The sequence below is a fragment of the Musca domestica genome, unplaced genomic scaffold (genome assembly GCF_030504385.1).
Source record: "Musca domestica strain aabys unplaced genomic scaffold, Musca_domestica.polishedcontigs.V.1.1 1, whole genome shotgun sequence".
NCBI classification, from domain to species: Eukaryota; Metazoa; Arthropoda; class Insecta; order Diptera; family Muscidae; genus Musca; species Musca domestica.
The window spans coordinates 4,056,216-4,076,059 of NW_026712114.1; the positions used below are offsets into that span (position 1 = coordinate 4,056,216).

General features: G+C 33.6%; 1 protein-coding gene across 2 annotated transcripts in view; it reads left to right on the top strand.

Moving 5' to 3' along the window:
* The window catches only part of LOC101893288 (fatty-acid amide hydrolase 2), a 76,139-nt gene that overhangs the window by 48,480 nt on the left and 7,815 nt on the right, over positions 1-19,844 (top strand). The window lies entirely within an intron of this gene.

The following is a 19,844-nucleotide window of genomic DNA, read 5'->3' on the forward strand; positions in this document are numbered from 1 at the left end:
TAACATTATACGGGGGCCATACGAAGACGTGGACCTGCACAGACAATTTTCTGTCTTAGGCTGAAGTACCAATTACGAACTTTAAATATCAAATTTGAAACAATTCCGGTAAATAATGTCGCAAAAATCATCAAAATACCGATTATCGGGAGGTACCCTTATATGGGGGCTATAAGAAGACGGGACTTGCACAGACAATTTTCTGTCTTAGGCTGTAGCATCCATTAAGAACATCAAATACCAAATTTAAAATAATTCCGGTGAAAAATGTCGCTAAAATAATCAAAATACCGAATATCGGGAGGTACCATTATATTGGAGCTATACGAAGACGTGGACTTGCACAGACAATTTTCTGTCTGAGGCTGTAGTATCCATTACGAACTTCAAATACCAAATTTGAAACAATTCCGGTGAATAATGTCGCTAAATACATCAAAGTACCGAATATCGGGAGGTACCCTTATATGGAGGCTATACGAAAACGTAGACCTGCACAGACAATTTTCTGTCTTAGGCTGAAGTATCCATTACGAACCTCAAATATCAAATTTGAAACAATTCCGGTAAATAATGTCGCAAAAATCATCAAAATACCGATTATCGGGAGATACCGTTATACGGGGGTCCTACGAAGACGTGGATCTGCATGGCCCATTTCCTGTCTGAGGCTGTAGTATCCATTACGAACTTCAAATACCAAATTTGAAACAATTCCGGTGAATAATGTCACTAAAATCATCAAAATACCGAATATCGGAAGGTACCCTTATATGGGGGCTATACGAAGACGTGGACCTACATCTTAGGCTGAAGTATCCATTACAAACATCAAATACCAAATTTGAAAGATTTCTGATGAATATTGTCGCTAAAATCATCAAAATACCGCATATCGGGAGGTACCCTTATATGGGGGCTATGCGAAGACGTGGACTTGCACAGACAATTTTCTGTCTTAGGCTGAAGTATCCATTACGATCTTTAAATATCAAATTTGAAACAATTCCGGTTAATAAATTCGTTAAAATAATCAAAATACCGAATATAGGGAGGTATCCTTGTATGGGTGCTATACGAAGACGTGGACCTGCATAGAAAATTTTCTGTCTTAGGCTGAAGTATTCATTACGAACTTCAAATACCAAATTTGAAACAATTCCGGTAAATAAAGTCGATAAAATCATCGAATTACGGAATAACGGGAGGTACCATTATAGGGGGGCCATACGAAGAAGTGGACCTGCACAGACAATTTTCTGTTCTAGGCTGAAGTATCCATTAAGAACTTCAAATACCAAATTTGAAACAATTCCGGTGAATAATGTCGCTAAAATCATTAAAATACCGAATATCGGGAGGTACCGTTATACGGCGGCTATACCAAAACGTGGACTTGCACAGACAATTTTCTGTCTTAGGCTGAAGTATCCATTACGAACTTCAAATACTAAATTTGAACCAATTCCGGTGAATAATGTCGCTAAAATCATCAAAATACCGAATATCGGGAGGTACCCTTATATGGGGCCCATACCAAAACGTGGACCTACATGGGCCATTTTACTACAAGTCCTGCAGACATAATATACATTTGAGTAAAATTTTATCAATCTACTTCAATTCGTTCGGAAGCTTAAGTGATCTCCACAGACGGACGGACATCGCTAAATCGCCATAGAATATTATGCTGATATATATTATAATCATCTCCATTATTTTGAGATAGGTATGTGTGGAGAAAGTTACCGCTCCCCTGGACATTTTTAACAACATCACGTATGGATAAACTTCTTGAAATCATTGTTTTTTCCTGTCTTTATTTTTTGAGAAAAAGAAATCTGCCACATTCCTTTTAAGGGAACCCCCAAGTTGTTGTATTTGTCATAATATGATATGATCTGTTAAAAAATTCTTTATAGCTTGTAATTAAAATTAAAAAAAAATACCTGAAGTAAATTATTATATTCTTTTCATAGAATTCGTTGGCATGAGTTTAAAGTCCAAAGTATAATTTCAGAAATTATTTAATTGTCCACAAATTTCAAACGGAATAATCGCAAAGCGTGGATACCAAAAATAAAATTACAAAAAAAAAAAATTTTTGTTGGAAACTATCAAACTCTTTTGAGAATGGGCAGATATGTTTGAAGCCTTTTTAAAATTGCGTATTTTTTTTGCGTTTGGAAATTTCCACATTTCAGCTAAAGATTTATTCTTAAAAAAAAAAACTAGTAAAAATTTGATGCTCTTTTGTTGTTGCCAATGTACGTTCGATTCTCTTTGAGTATCTTTCAAGCATTTTTTTATGGTTTTAAAGAAATTCCCGCAAATGGCCATAACTTGAGATCAGTTAGCAAAATGTAAATAATAAACTCTGCTGTGGTTCCGTGTAATTAAAAATTAATATTTGTCCACTTTACAAAACTGTAATTATTTACATTACAAAAAAAAAAAATAAAAAACGCAATACCTGCCTATTTTGAAACCATGGTGGTCCACCATGTCTATTTTTGGGCTTATCAAAACCATAAAATCTAAAGATTTTTATTGGATTTTTTTTTATTTGAAAAAAATACGTGACATTTGTAAGAGAAACTAATTGGGATTTCACACTTGTATAACAGGGGAATGAGAAGTACCATAGGTTGGATTCCAAAAAAAAGATATTTGTCATGGCGAAATATGGGAGCAGGTGAAAGTAAAGTTTATTGATATGAGATCAATAAACCATACCTTTTCATATACCGGAACGGATCTCGATAAAATTTGGCAAAGATATTTCTGAGCTGTATTTAATATATTTCCCCAAATATTGTTGTTACATGGGACATATTACGGCTGCGGAGGACAAAAATAACAAATCGGATGAAAAATATATATGGGAGCTATAGCTATATTTGAACCGATCTTCACCAAATTTGATATACTAGCTTCTACACTCAATTCGGTCGTAAGTGCTAAATTTCATCCCATTTGGGCAAATATTAGACGTTTGGTGCATAATAAAAAGTAAATCGGACGAAGTTATATATGGGAGATATATCCAAATCTGAACCGATCTTGATAAAATTTGGCAAAGATATTTCTAAGCTGTATTTGATATATTTCCCCAAATATTGTTGTTACAGAGTGCATATTACGGCTGCGGAGGACTAAAATCGGACAATTCGGATGAACAATATATATGGGAGCTATAGCTATATCTGAACCAATTTCGATTAAATTTGGCATTCTAATTTTTGCAGGCCTAATTTGGTTGTATGTGCAAAATTCCATACCATTCGGGCTGATAGTACACGTTTGGTGCACAATAAAAGCAAATCGGACGAAGATATATATGGGAGCTATATCTAAATTTTTACCGATTATTTCCAACTTCAATAGGGTTCGTCCTTGGACCAAACAAATTTTGTTTGGAAAATTTCTTCTCAAGAATACATGGACAGACGGACGGACGGACTGACATACATAAATCAACTCAGAAAGTGATTCTATGGAGATCCTCAAAAGTAACTATGGGTCTATCTCGCTTCCTTCTCCATGTTACAAACATATGCACAAAGACATAATACCCTTACCACTATGTGGTGTAGGGTATAAAAAGAATGCGAAAATGCTCATTATTATGGTCATTAAGGTGGTCAGGGTATTATGCCTTTATGCATTTGTTTGTAACAGGCAAAAGGAGACGAGATAGACCCATATTTCCTTTTGATGATCTGCATAGAATCACATTTTGAGTCCATTTATGCATGTCCGTCCGTCCGTCCGTCCGTCTGTCCATGTATTTTTTGTAAACAAAGTACAGTTCGCATTTATTGCTCTATCCAGATGAAATTTTGCACAAATCATTAGTTTGGCCCAAGGACGAACCCTATTGAAATTGGAGAAAATCGGTCAAAATTTAGATATAACTCCCATATATATCTTCGTCCGATTTGCCTTTTATTGTGCACCTAACGTGTAATATCAGCCCGAATAGTATGGAATTTTGCATGTACGATTAGATTAGACCTCAAAATAAGTATGCCAAATTTGATCGAAATCGGTTTAGATATAGCTATAGCTCCCATATATATTATTCATCCGATTTGTTATTTTTGTCCTCCGCAGCCGTAATATGCACTCTGTAACAACAATATTTGGGGAAATATATCAAATACAGCTCAAAAATACATTTGCTAAATTTTATCGAGATCGGTTCAGATTTGGATATAGCTCCCATACATAACTTCGTCCGATTTACCTTGGATTGTGCACCAAACGTCTAATATTTGCCCAAATTGGATGAAATTTGGCACTTACGACTGAATTGAGTCTATAAGTTAGTATGTCAAATTTGGTGAAGATCGGTTCAGATATAGCTATAGCTCCCGTATATACTGTTCATCCAATTTGTTACATTTGTTACCCACAGCCGTAATATGAACTCCGTAACAATCATATTCAGAAAAATATATTAAATACAGCCAAATTTTATCAAGATCGGTTCAGTTTTCGATGTAGCTCCCATATGTATCAAATGGCCAATACAGGTCCGAATTTAAAAGATACAAATGCTTCGGCATATTTAGTACTTTGAACTTTAAATTATAATTATAATCATAGCGTGTATGATTGAATTCTCCCATAAAAACTGTTAATTGTTATGCGGAGCTCTACTAAATTATCAAGTGGTGTAGGGTATCACAAAATCGGCCCGCCCGACTTTAAGGCTTTCTTTACTGTTTGTTTTTAAATGTTCGGGCTAAGATTCAATGAAATCTTTAGATTTTAGATATATAGTGTGTAGGAGATAAAAAATACAAGGAATATTTTCTATGGAAATTTTAACCCTCAATCGAGCCGGAAAAGGGTATTTTTGGTTTGGAAAATATGAAAAAAAAAACCTTAGCATGCGACCTTATCAAGACAACATATTCAAAAAAAAATAATTTTGTCATAAAAATCTACTATAGATCCTGGAAGACGTTAAAAGTGTAAATCTCCCCTAAATGCCTCTAAGTTCCTTACTATTCGAGTGGCAAACATTGAATGGCGATTTTCTTAAAATAGGGAAAACGGTGTATGGAACACTTGAGCATGACATACGCATATGGAATTTTTTCCTTCAAAAACATTGTGGAAATATACTCATAAACGTTAATAATTTTAATGTTTCACTACATTGTTCGTGTGTGTGTGTGTATATTCATAAAGACAATGAGTTTTTTTAACGCTTCTTTTTATTAGATTTAAAAGATTAATTTCAAGAAAAAAATTCCATAGACTAAAAATTTGAAGTAGGCTTGTGGTATTTGCAAAAAATTTTGATGTTTTGTTAAAATTCTATGATACGCAACGCCATTAGCCGTTGAAGAGAAGGTTTGTCATAACCTAATGTTGTTTACCTCAGGAAGCAACCAGAAAATATTTCGATTTTTTTATTAAGAATTTGTACTTTTGCAATAGAATTCAATGAGTAGGCATTTGATGTGGGAATCGGTTTCAGAATTAAGTTCGAATAGGAAATGTAAATTGAAAGACCTCTAAATGAGAGACCTTTAAAAAATGGATATCTTTACCTGCATGTACCTAAACAAATGATCCGCAGGGTGGAAGCTCATAATCTACGTGCCCAAAATGGTACTATTCCGCAAATTATTTTCATTAAATCTGATAAAAAAAAAACAATACATATACCTAAGTGTGTAGACATATCTGGTAAGTTAGGCTTGTTTACATTATCACTGTCATCATCATCGTCATCAACGTCATCCAAAGAGTCAGTGTCATTATCGATATAAAAGTCGAAGCTAAATAAATGGAAAACATAAAATTCGACATTAAATAATTTTACAAACTTATGCGGATCACTTCAATTTTCGGGGCAATTTTTCAAAAGTCTATATTTTTCAAAAGTCAAAGTTTTGGGTTACGAAAATTATTTGTTCTTGGATGAGGTTTTCAAATTTTTGGAGGTTGTGAAGTATTTTGGAAAAATTATTTATTCTGTCAAGACGATGGATTTTTAAAATTCTTTTTTAGAGGATTTTAAATTTTAAAATTTCAAATCCCAAATATAAAAGGACAATCACCCATTTTTTTATTCATTAATTTGATTACTTAGTTTTTGAATATTAGTTTAAATCGAAATTCATTTATCGAAAACCAACTGTAAGTAGTTGTTTTGGTATTGATGCATCCGCAATTTACACACGCACGCAATTCGTATAGATATGGCTTGTTAATATTTTGACGTATTGTTATTGACAATGGCTGTAACTTGTAGCCATGGTTGGATGATTTCGAAGTTTTAATTTTTATATTATTTTTTTTTTTTTTTTGTTTTGCTTGGCCGATGGGTTCACGTAGCTGGTCTTCGAAGAGATATGGCAGACAAAAAAATATAAAACTTAGATTTTACATAGATTTAAACCAGGACCAACCTGAGCCAGAAACGTGGATTTTTGAAGAATATTTTTTTAAGGACCAACCTGAACCAGAAACGGGGATTTTTAAAGAATATTTTTTCAAGGACCAACCTGAATCAGAAACGTGGATTTTTAAAGAATATTTTTTCAAGGACCAACCTGAACCAGAAACGTGGATTTTTAAAGAATATTTTTGCAAAGACTAACCTTTTTTATTATTTATTTTTTTTTTATTATTTATTATTCATTTTTTATTAAATTTGAATTTGTAAAAAAAAAATTATTTATTTTATTTATTATTTTTGCAAGGACTAACCTGAACCAGAAACGTGGATTTTCAAAGAATATTTTTGCAAGGACTAACCTGAACCAGAAACGTGGATTTTCAAAGAATATTTTTTCAAGGACCAACACGTGGATTTTCAAAGAATATTTTTTCAAGGACCAACACGTGGATTTTTAAAGAATATTTTTTCAAGGACCAACACGTGGATTTTTAAAGAATATTTTTTCAAGGACCAACACGTGGATTTTTAAAGAATATTTTTTCAAGGACCAACAGAAACGTGGATTTTTAAAGAATATTTTTTCAAGGACCAACAGAAACGTGGATTTTTAAAGAATATTTTTTCAAGGACCAACAGAAACGTGGATTTTTAAAGAATATTTTTTCAAGGACCAACAGAAACGTGGATTTTTAAAGAATATTTTTTCAAGGACCAACAGAAACGTGGATTTTTAAAGAATATTTTTTCAAGGACCAACCTGAACCAGAAAAGTGAATTTTTAAAGAATATTTTTTCAAGGACCAAAAACGTGGATTTTTAAAGAATATTTTTTCAAGGACCAAAAACGTGGATTTTTAAAGAATATTTTTTCAAGGACCAAAAACGTGGATTTTTAAAGAATATTTTTTCAAGGACCAAAAACGTGGATTTTTAAAGAATATTTTTTCAAGGACCAAAAACGTTTCAAGGGCCAACAGATTTTTAAAGAATATTTTCTTAATGACTTTCAGAGCCAGAAACGTGGAATTTTAAAGAATATTTTTTCAAGGACCAACAGATTTTTAAAGAATATTTTCTTAAGGACTTTCAGAGCCAGAAACGTGGAATTTTAAAGAATATTTTTTCAAGGACCAACAGATTTTTAAAGAATATTTTCTTAAGGACTTTCAGAGCCAGAAACGTGGAATTTTAAAGAATATTTTTTCAAGGACCAACAGATTTTTAAAGAATATTTTCTTAAGGACTTTCAGAGCCAGAAACGTGGAATTTTAAAGAATATTTTTTCAAGGACCAACAGATTTTTAAAGAATATTTTCTTAAGGACTTTCAGAGCCAGAAACGTGGAATTTTAAAGAATATTTTTTCAAGGACCAACAGATTTTTAAAGAATATTTTCTTAAGGACTTTCAGAGCCTGAAACGTGGAATTTTAAAGAATATTTTTTCAAGGATCAACCTGGACCAGAAATGTGAATTTTTAAAGATTATTTTTTCAAGGACCAACCTGAACCAGAAACGTGTAGGTCCACGTTTTGGTATAGCCTCCATATAACTGTACCTCCCGATATTCGGTATTTTGATGATTTTAGGGACATTATTCACCGGAATTGTTTCAAATTTAGTATTTCAGGTTCGTAATGGATACTACAGCCTACCACAGATAATTGTCTGTGCAGGTCCACGTCATCGTATAGCCTCCATATAACGGTACCTCCCGATATTCGTTATTTTGATGATTTTAGCCACATTAGTCAATGGAATTATTTCAAATTTGATATTTGAAGTTCGTAATGGATACTACAACCTAAGACAAAAAATTGTATGTACAGATCCATGTCTTCGTATAGCCTCCATATAACGGCACCTCCCGATATTCGGTATTTTGATGATTTTAGCGACATTATTCAATGGAATTGTTTCAAATTTGGTATTTAAAGTTCGTAATGGATACAACAGCCTAAGTCAAAAAATGAGCCATGTAGGTCCACGTCTTCGTATAGCCCCCATATAACGGTACCCCCCGAAATTCGGTGTTTTGATGATTTTAGCCACATTAGTCAATGGAATTGTTTCAAATTTGGTATTTGAAATTCGAAATGGATACTTCAGCCAAAGACAGAGAATTGTCTGTGCAGATCCACGTCTTCGTATAACCCCCATATAACAGTACCTCCCTATATTCGGTACTTTGATGATTTTAGCGACATTATTCACCGAAATTGTTTCAAATTACGTATTTAGAGTTCGTAATGGATACTACAACTTAAGACAGAAAATTGTCTGTGAAGGTCTACGTCTTCGTATAGCCCCCATATAACAGCACCTTCCAATATTCGGTATTTTTATAATTTTAGCGACATTATTAACCGGAATTGTTTCAAATTTGGTATTTGAAGATCGTAAAGGATACTACAGCCTAAGACACAAAAACGGTCAAAAACCGGCTATACGAAGACGTGGACCTAGTCTTCGTATAGCCCCCATAAAACGGTACCCTCCGATATTCGGGTTTTTGATGATTTTAGCCACATTAGTCAATGGAATTGTTTTAAATTTGGCATTTGAAGTTCATAATGGATACTTCAGCCTAAGGCAGAAAATTGTCTGTGCAGGTCCACGTCTTCGTATGGCCCCCATATAGCGGTACCTCCCTATATTCGGTATTTTGATGATTTTAGAAACATTATTTACCGGAATTGTTTCAAATTTGATATTTGAAGTTCGTATTGGATACTTTAGCCTAAGACAGAAAATTGTCTGTGCAGATCCACGTCTGCGTATAGTCTCCATATAAGGGTACCTCCCGATATTGTTTGTTTTTTTTTTCTTTCAAAAAACATTAATGCCAGAATCATGAATTAAAAACAAAAAAAAATAAATATTTTAGCCAGAAGCATGGATTTTTAAAAAAAATTTGTTTCAAAAACTATTTGAGTCAGAATCACGGATTTTTAAAGAATATTTTGTGTTTATTTTTGTAAAAAAATTTCTGCCTCTTTCCAAATTATTTGAGTTCTATGCACGCAATATGCTAAAATAATAAATACTTAAAATATCAATATCTGAGATAAAGAAAAATTGGAAAATTGAATAATAAACGGTTATGGCGGTAACGGAAAAGAAACCCAACAACAAAAACCGATTTGCTCGCTCATTAAGCGTGCCGCGAATGACAAAGAACAAATTGTATTTTGTATTTTTTTCCGATTCGTTTAAATGCCTGTCGTATATATTTTTTAATTTTTATTGAATATTTATAAGGTGCGACATTAATTGTTGTCGTTAAAATAAAATAAATAGTAGAACTGTCAAACGCACACACTTATTTAATTTAGATCTCAAATAATTTAAGTACACGATTGTGAACACCGATTAGGAGTCATAAAGTCACAGCTGGCAATTAGAAAAATAAATATTTCCGACATTTATTTAGAATTTTATTGAAAATAATTTGAAAACTTTGAGCAATCTTTTTTTGCGATGCGTTTGAAAAACTTTGAAAGTAGCTGCAATTTTGAATTCCATAGAAAAAATGCCATGTGGAAAAATCCCTCCGTCGGAATTGTGGGTTTTGCTGCTGCATTGTTTATCTCAATATTAGACGTCAAACCACGTCGTTTTATCGATAATTAACACCAAAGAAAAACAACGTCCATAATTACATACATACGGGCTGGTACGTCAGTTAGTCAGTCAGTCAGCCAACCATTTATTGCGGAAACTTCATTTGCTTTTACCCAGAAAAAAATCTCAAGTGAAGAAATAAAACGTGATTATTGAGCCAGAATCAAAACAATACTCTGAGGTCAGTTAAGGTCTTCAACTTTCCAGTTCGAACGAAAAAACGGGGAACTTTATCGAATGCCATGTTCGGAAGAAAAAAAACAACTGAAATGTTTATATTCTTATTTGTTTCATTGACGTCACACCACCAAGGTGAAAGATGTTTGAAGTGGTGCAGATCATAATATTTCGCCACCAACGGATAACTCCCATAAATCACCCCAATTGCGTTTCAATATTTTGATTGGATTTTGGAAAATAAAAAACGCAATAAGGAAATTAGCCATAAACGTGGATTTTTAAAGAATATTTTTTCAAGGACCAACAGAAACGTGGATTTTAAAAAAAAAAATTTTTTCAAGGACCAACAGAAACGTGGATTTTTAAAGGATATTTTTTCAAGGACCAACAGAAATGTGGATTTTTAAAGAATATTTTTGCAAGGACCAACAGAAACGTGGATTTTTAAAGAATATTTTTTCAAGGACCAACAGAAACGTGGATTTTTAAAGAATAATTTTTCAAGGACCAACAGAAACGTGGATTTTTAAAGAATATTTTTTTCAAGGACCAACAGAAACGTGGATTTTTGAAGAATATTTTTTTCAAGGACCAACAGAAACGTGGATTTTTAAAGAATATTTTTTTCAAGGACCAACAGAAACGTGGATTTTTAAAGAATATTTTTTTCAAGGACCAACAGAAACGTGGATTTTTAAAGAATATTTTTTTCAAGGACCAACAGAAACGTGGATTTTTAAAGAATATTTTTTCAAGGACCAACAGAAGTGTAGATTTAAAAAAAATATTTTTTTCAAGGACCAACAGAAACGTGGATTTTTAAAGAATATTTTTTTCAAGGACCAACAGAAACGTGGATTTTTAAAGAATATTTTTTTCAAGGACCAACAGAAACGTGGATTTTTAAAGAATATTTTTTTCAAGGACCAACAGAAACATGGATTTTTAAAGAATATTTTTTTCAAGGACCAACAGAAACGTGGATTTTTAAAGAATATTTCTTCAAGGACCAATAGGAACATAAACGTGGATTTTTAAAGAATATTTTTTCAAGGACCAACATAAACGTGGATTTTTAAAGAATATTTTTTCAAGGACCAACAGAAACGTGGATTTTTAAAAATATATTTTTTCAGGGACCAACAGAAACGTGGATTTTTAAAAATATATTTTTTCAAGGACCAACAGAAACGTGGATTTTTAAAAATATATTTTTTCAAGGACCAACAGAAACGTGGATTTTTAAAAATATATTTTTTCAAGGACCCACCTGAACCAGAAACGTGGATTTTTAAAGAATATTTTTTCAAGGACCAACAGAAACGTGGATTTTTAAAGAATATTTTTTCAAGGACCAACAGAAACGTGGATTTTTAAAGAATATTTTTTCAAGGACCAACAGAAACGTGGATTTTTAAAGAATATTTTTTCAAGGACCAACAGAAACGTGGATTTTTAAAGAATATTTTTTCAAGGACCAACAGAAACGTGGATTTTTAAAGAATATTTTTTCAAGGACCAACAGAAACGTGGATTTTTAAAGAATATTTTTTCAAGGACCAACAGAAACGTGGATTTTTAAAGAATATTTTTTCAAGGACCAACAGTAACGTGGATTTTTAAAGAATATTTTTTCAAGGACCATCCAAGCCAGAAACGTGGATTTTTAAAGAATATTTTTTCAAGGACCATCCAAGCCAGAAACGTGGATTTTTAAAGAATATTTTTTTCAAGGACCAACAGAAACGTGGATTTTTAAAGAATAGTTTTTCAAGTCCCAACAGAAACTTGGATTTTTAAAGAATATTTTTTCAAGGATTTTAAAGAATATCTTTTCAATTATCCACATAACCAGAATCGTGAATTTTTATACCCTCCACCATAGAGTGGGGGTATATTAAGTTGGTCATTCCGTTTGTAACACCTCGAAATATACATTTTAGACCCCACAAAGTATATATATTCTTGATCAGCCTAAAATTCGATGTCGATTTAGCGATGTTTGTCTGTCTATCCGTCTGTGCGTCTGTGGAAATCACTCGAGTAGATAGATAAAAGTTTAATCAAATGTTTATAATGTCTGCAGGACTTTTGGTATTGAAAATGGGTTATGTAGGGCCACGTTTTGCTATAGCCCCCATATAATCGTACCTCCCTATATTCGGTATTTTGATGATTTTAGCGTCATTATTCACCGGAATTGTTTCAAATTACGTATTTAGAGCTCGTAATGGGAACTACAGTCTGTGACAGAAAATTGTTTATGCAGGTCCAGGTCTTCGTATATGCCCCATACATCAGTACCTCACTATATTCGGTATTTTGACGATTTTAGTTACAATACCCACCGAAATTGTGTGAAGTTCGTAATGGATGGTATAGGCTGTGACAGAAACTTGTCTATGCTGGTCCAGGTCTTCACACAGCTCCGATATAACGGTACCTCCCTATATACGATATTTAGATGATTTTAGCTACATTATTCACCGTTTATTTCAAGTTTCGAATTTAAATATGGTAATGGCTTATGACAAACAATGCCTATGTAGGTCCACGTCGTATAGATCCCAATATAAGGACTATATTCGGTATTTTTAAGATTTTAACAGAATTTTTTAGGGATTTTATTTTTTTTTCCAAATTCGTTCCAAATGGAGGATCATATTCAAAGTTCGGCCCGGCCGAACTTACTGCTTTTTAACATTTTTTTTTTATTTTTACCGATTTCCGTCCTTCAGGTAAGCTTTAGAGATTCGATGTAGTCGGAGACTTCAGTTATGATTTTGAACATTTTTAATGAAGCGGATCGGAAGGATCAGTGTAATATTTATACCCTACCCCACCAGGTGGTCAGGGTATTATGTCTATGTGCATTTGTTTGTAACAAGCAAAAGGAAATGAGATAGACCCATAGTTACTTTTGTGGATCTCCATAGAATCACTTTTTGAGTTGATTTATGCATGTCTGTCCGTCCGGCTGTCCATGTATTCTTGTGAACAAAATGCAGGTCGCATTTATTATCCGATTGATATGAAATTTTCCAAACAACATTTGTTTGGCCCAAGGACGAACCCTATTGAAGTTGGAGATAATCGGTAAAAATTTAGACATAGCTCACATATATATCTTCGTGCGATTTGCCTTTTTTTGTGCACCAAACGTGTAATATCAGCCCGAATAGTATGGAATTTTGCACATACAACCAAATTAAGCTTGCAAATATGTATGCCAAATTTGATCGAAATCGGTTCAGATATAGCTATAGCTTCCATATATATTTTTCATCCGATTTGTTATTTTTGTCCTCCGCAGCCGTAATATGCACTCTGTAACAAGAATATTTTTGGGCAAATATATCAAATACAGCTAAGAAATACCTTTGCCAAATTTTATCAAGATCGGTTCAGATTTGAATATATCTCCCATACATAACTTCGTCCGATTTACCTTTTATTGTACACCAAATGTCTAATATTTGCCCGAATGGAATGAAATTTGGCACATACGATCAAATTGAGAAGCTAGAAGCTAGTATGTCAAATTTGGTGAAGATCGGTTCAGATATAGCTATAGCTCCTACATATACTGTTCATCCGATTTGTTATATTTGCTAGCCACAGCCGTAATATGCACTCTGTAACAACGATATTCAGGGAAATATATGAAATACAGCTCAGAATTATATTTGCCAAATTTTATTAAGATCGGTTCAGATTTGGATATAGCTCCCATATATATCTTTATCCGATTTCCAATTAATTGTGCACCAAATGGGCAATACAAGACCGAATTTAAATTAAATTATAATTATAATCATAGCGTGTATGATTGAATTCTCCCATAAAAACGTTTAATTGTTATGTGGATCTCTACCAAATTAGCAAAGTGGTGTAGGGTATCATAAAGTCGGCCCCGCCCAACTTTAATACCTTCTTTACTGGTTTTATATGTGTTAGTTGAACTATGAAAATGGAATGCTTCCGTCGACTTTACCTAACATGTTCTAAAAATTATCACATATCTCACACAAAGTAAAGGAAATGTAATCAATATAGTCCAAACCTGTCACATCGCAATATTTATGTCATATTTTTATTGCCCATTGCTTTGGAACCTACTTCATAGAGGATCAAAAATTTGAATAATCATAACAGAATTCAAAACATAATTAAATAATCGAACATTGGTTGAGGCTATACATCTGTCGGCAAAACCAACTTGTTTAGGAACGTTTTGGAGATTTGGTGTATTCTGAGAACTCGAAGAAGATTTTGAATCTTTTTAAATATTAAAAAAAAAATATTTTCTGGATTTTTGCCAAGAATATTGCATAATACACTTTACACCTAAAATAAATAGAATCTAATTGTATTTGGAATATTATCTCGACTATTTTTAAAATATTATTAAAAAATGTATGTGTCAATGGGCAGACATCCCGCCCTACTTGATTTAATTTGCGATGCAAACTTTTAAAAATCTTTCCTATTTTTTTTTTTTTTTTTTTCATTTTATCGCATAATGTAATTTTAATATTTTTATGAAATTGACACACATGCCTAAATAGCAAGTAGTCTACTCATCCAGCATTCACCAGCCAGTCATCCACTTAAAATGTAATCCAACTTTGTCCCAGATATTTATTATTGGACCATTTATTTGTGTTCCACAGGCAGTGAATGGTTGGAGCACACGACAGGTAGCAATCGCAGTAAGTCAGTCAGCCAGCCAACCAACCAGCCAGCAATTGTTGGTAGCCGTAATAAATTTGTTGCATTGCTACCGCAATCATGCCATTGTTTTGTTAAGGTCAAAGTTTAGTTAATGTTTAAACAAGCATACATACAAATGTATGTATGTGTATGCATCTATACACTTTTATATATCAAAAAATATTGCAATAATATCATATGTTTGTGGGTATTAAAGTGGGGTTGGAAGTACAGCAAAAAAACAAACAACAACCTCACACACCAAGTATGAATGACTAAATATAATTGGTTCTATTAAAAAAAAAATTATTAAACAAAAGTGTATATATTTTGTTGTTTTGTAACACATGTTTTAACCACCGTGTCAGTCTAACCAAGGTCGAATTACAATGTTAATGAGGATCTTAAGTTGTTCGAACTAACCTAACCAGCGTTGCCCTCTCTCTAATAATCTGGGGAGTAACGTAAACAAATTTGATTTAAAAATGTGTGTGTGTACCGGTACATACGAGAGGGTTGCAATTTAACTCATAGGGAGAGAGAGAGAGAGTGAGAGGGAGAGAGCGAAGCAGGGACTTTGCAATTGTTTTCTTGTTATTAAAACATTGACAATTAAAAAAATATAAAATAATATTGTTTTTAATTGTAATATGTTACGTATGTGTGTGTGAGTGTTGTTTCGATATTAATTTCATAACTTGTAAGCGTGTGTATCTGGGTAAATATATGACGAAATATTGCATAAAGGTCGGATGGATATAAATTTGAAATTAATATTTTAGCGAAATATTAATTTTGGGAATTTCATAACTTTATTAAAAACAAGTAAAAAAGAACATTGAATCCCCTTCACCATTTGGAACGAATTTGGCAATTCTCAAAAACAATAAAATCCCTTAAAAATTCTGTTAAAATCTTAAAAATATCGAATGTAGCTATTATATTAGGGACTATACGACGACATGAACCTGCGTAGGTAACATTTGTCATAAGCCATTACAATATTCAAAGGCGAAACTAAAAAAACGAACTTCAGATATTAAATTTGAAACAATTCTGATGAAAAAATGTCCCTAAAAATCATTAAAATACCGAATATCGGGAGGTACCGTTATATGGGGGCTTTACGAATAGGTGAACCTGCACAGACAATTTTCTGTCTTAGGGTGTAGTATCCATTACGAATTTCAAATACCAAATTTGAAACTATTCCGGTGAATAATGTCGCTAAAATCATCAAAATACCGAATATCGGGAGGTGCCGTTATATGGAGGCTATACGAAGACTTGGACCTGCACAGACAATTTTCTGTCCTAGGCTGTAGTATCCATTATGAACTTCAAATACCAAATTTGAAACAATTTCGGTGAATAATGTCGTTAAAATCTTCAAAGGTCCGAATATCGTGAGGTACCGTTATATGGGGGCTATACCAAAACGTGGACCTACATGGCCCATTTTCAATACCAAAAGTGCTGCAGACATAACATACATTTGAGCAAAATTTTATCAATCTACTTCAATTCGTTCGGAAGCTAGAGTGATTTCCACAGACGGACAGAAGGATAGACGGACGGACATCGCTAAATCGACATAGAATTTTATGCTGATCAAGAATACATATACTTTGTGGGGTTTATCTAAAATGTGTATTTCGACGTGTTACAAACGGAATGACAAACTTAATATACCCTCCACACTATGGTGGAGGGTATAAAAAGTACGGGTATGTTTGAGTTATATTCAAATGCATTAGTTGGGCAATGAAGGGCAGAGTATCTTTGTATTTAAAGTGTATTTAATGAATAACTGACTGACTCACCGAGAATCAACGCCCAGGCGAAACCTAGAAGAACCTAGAAGAAAATTTACACCAAAACTGACCCGGTGCGTAGGTGTGTGATAAGGCTGAGTTTTTGGAAATTCGCACTTAAATGGTACGAAAAGTAGTAAAATGTACTGAAAAATGAATACTTTGTATTGGACAAACGGATTAAGCTAGAACTCTGAGAAATGAGCTAAAATTCTGACCTTTAGAATGAGAGTCACTGATGGAGTGTATGATAGATGTACCAAAGGGTTTCTGGAAATTCGCACTATAAGTGTATGAAAAGTACTAAAGTATACAACATTTGGTACCATTTCGTATCATGCGAACGGTTAGAGCAAAAAAAACTTGAAATTTGGAATGGGAATCAAGGTTGAGGAGTAGACTTGATGTAGGGAGGTAGTTTTGAAAGTGTTTACTTATGTATATGAAAAGTACTAAACAGTACTAAATTTAGTACAATTTGAATTTGGAGGAACGGAGAGAGCTGGAATCCAGAAATTTAAAATTAATATTACTGGCCGAGTGTAGGATTGGGATATGGAGGAAGTTTTCGAAATTTGTCCTCTTGTGCACGAAAAGTACTAAATGGTACTAAATTTGTTACAATTTCGATTTGGGTGAACCTTTAGAGGTGGAATACTGAAATTTGTATATAACTTTACTATTACATTGTAGGATTCGGGTATATAGTATGTTTTCGAAATTTTTACTTATGTGTACGAAATGGTACTTAATTTGGCAAATTTATATTTCTTCAGGGAACCGATAGAAGTTTGGCTTTGGAAATTCGTACTTTTGTGTATTAAATGGAACTAAATTTGGTACAAATTGGAATTGTGTGTGAACCCATAGATCTGGAATTTTGAAATAAGATTTCTATGGAGAGAGTATTGGCAATTTTGAGTGTAGGATTGGGATATGGAGGAAGTTTTCGAAATTCGTACATACAGGATGAGATAAAAAACTGCAACAAAGTCAAACGCCATAATTTTTATTTTTTTTTTTTTAAATTTATTGAATGAAAGTAAAAAATGTCAAATTTTAGAAGAAGTTTAGATTTGTTCAAATTGGTCATCGTTTGGTACGAATTATGGCCTTCAACGGCCAATGAAACCGCCATCATACGCTGCCCGAATGTTGCTCTACGGTAGTTTGCCTCATTCCCGGCGAAGCGATTGCTTGAGGTGATCGACACTTTGGTATTTTTTAGTGCCAACCTTGCTTTCCAAAATACCCCAGACAAAATGGTCCAACGGATTGGCATTCGCAGATTTTGGCGAGCGCTGGAAATGAAGCGAGGAACCTCATTGTCTAACCATTCTTGGGTGGCCCGTTCTGAATCCGATGATGCGATGGATGATGGAATGTTCAAGGTCTGCGGCCAACATGTTTTCGTGCCCAAGACTTTAATACACCCCTCTAGAATATTTTCGCGATAATATTCAGCATTTAATCGACCATGGGATTATTACTAGCGCAGAAAGACCATCGGCTGTTATGGCGGCCTACACCATCACCATGTTCGGCGCTTGAGTTCTGGTGGCCAACCGAAGGGGCACATTTTCAGCTGACCCCGTTGGCGAGTAAACACGATCATTTTGTTTGTTTACAATCTGCTGGACAACGAATGTTTTCCCATCGGAGAAAACCCAAATTCAGCAGTTCACCACTTTCGGCTAAGCGAAGCAACTCTTTAGCTCTTTTGAGTCTATTTTCTTTCTGTTGCGGTGTAAGTTCTTGCACTTTTTGGAATTTCAATGACTTTACCACGAGCTTAATTTTCAATATTTGCCGAATGTAATATTGCTCACAAGCCATTTTTTGGCCATTGCGACGCGGGTTTCGATCAAATCGATCCTTTACTTTTCGAATCATTTTTGCTGATGTTGCTGTTTTCTTCCGTTAATTTCCTTGACGTCGGGCTTCACTACCAGTATCACGGTAACGAGCGATGGTATGAGACACAAAAGACTTATTCACAATTAAATGCTGGAGTGCTCTAACGACAGCCACTTGTGGTTTTCCAGCCAAATATCAGAGGAAATCACACTATCACGCTTTGATTCCATCACGAATAACTTTTGTTCTGGAAAATTCTCACCAAAATGTTTTTGCACGCTTGTAAACAATATAATGACCTGTCATTGTTGTATGTAGGAAGTTTCGGAAATGCGTTCTTATGTATATTCGGTACAACTTGGTACTAGGTGAACAGATAATGTTTGAAATCTGAAATTTGGTATTAGGGTCGCTGTTCATATGTATGCGTACTATAATTATACGAAAAGTACAAAATTGTACTAAATGTGGTATCGGGGGAAGGAATAGGACCGGAATCCTCAAATTTAACCTTAAGGTCACTGTTGGTATCTGAGGTTGAGATGAGTAGGTGTTTTTGTAAATGTGTACTATAATTGTACAAAAAGGTACTAAATTTTTTATAGGGTGAAGGAATAGAAATAAAGTCCTGAAATTTGATATAGATGCCACTGTTGGTGTCTGTGGTTAAGATATGAAGGTGGTTGTAAAAATGTGTACTATTTTTGTACGGAAAGTACTAAATAGTACTACATTTGGAATTAGGTGAAGGGATAGAGATAAAATTCTGAAATTTGATATTTGGATTACAGACGGTATCGGTGTTTGAGATTTGAAAAGCGTCCAATATTTTTACGAAAAGTACTAAATGGTACTAAATTTCATATTGGGTAAAGGAATATGGCTGGAATCCCTACATTTGATATTGTGGTCTCTTTTGGTATCTGGAACTGAGACATGGAGGTTGTTTTGGAATTGTTCGAAAATTACAAAGTGGTACTAAATTTCGTATTGGGTGAAGGGATTGGGCTGATATCATGAAATTTAATATTGAGGTCTCTATTGGTAACTGTGATTGAGATATGGAGGTGGTTTCGCAAATGTGTACTATAATTCGTAAAAAAGTACCAAATAGTACACAATGTGATATTTATACTAGATTTGGTAATGGGAAAATTAAAAAAAAACCAAAATTCGAAAATTGGATATTAAGGTCACTGTTGGTATCTGAGGTTGAGATATGGAGGTTGTTTT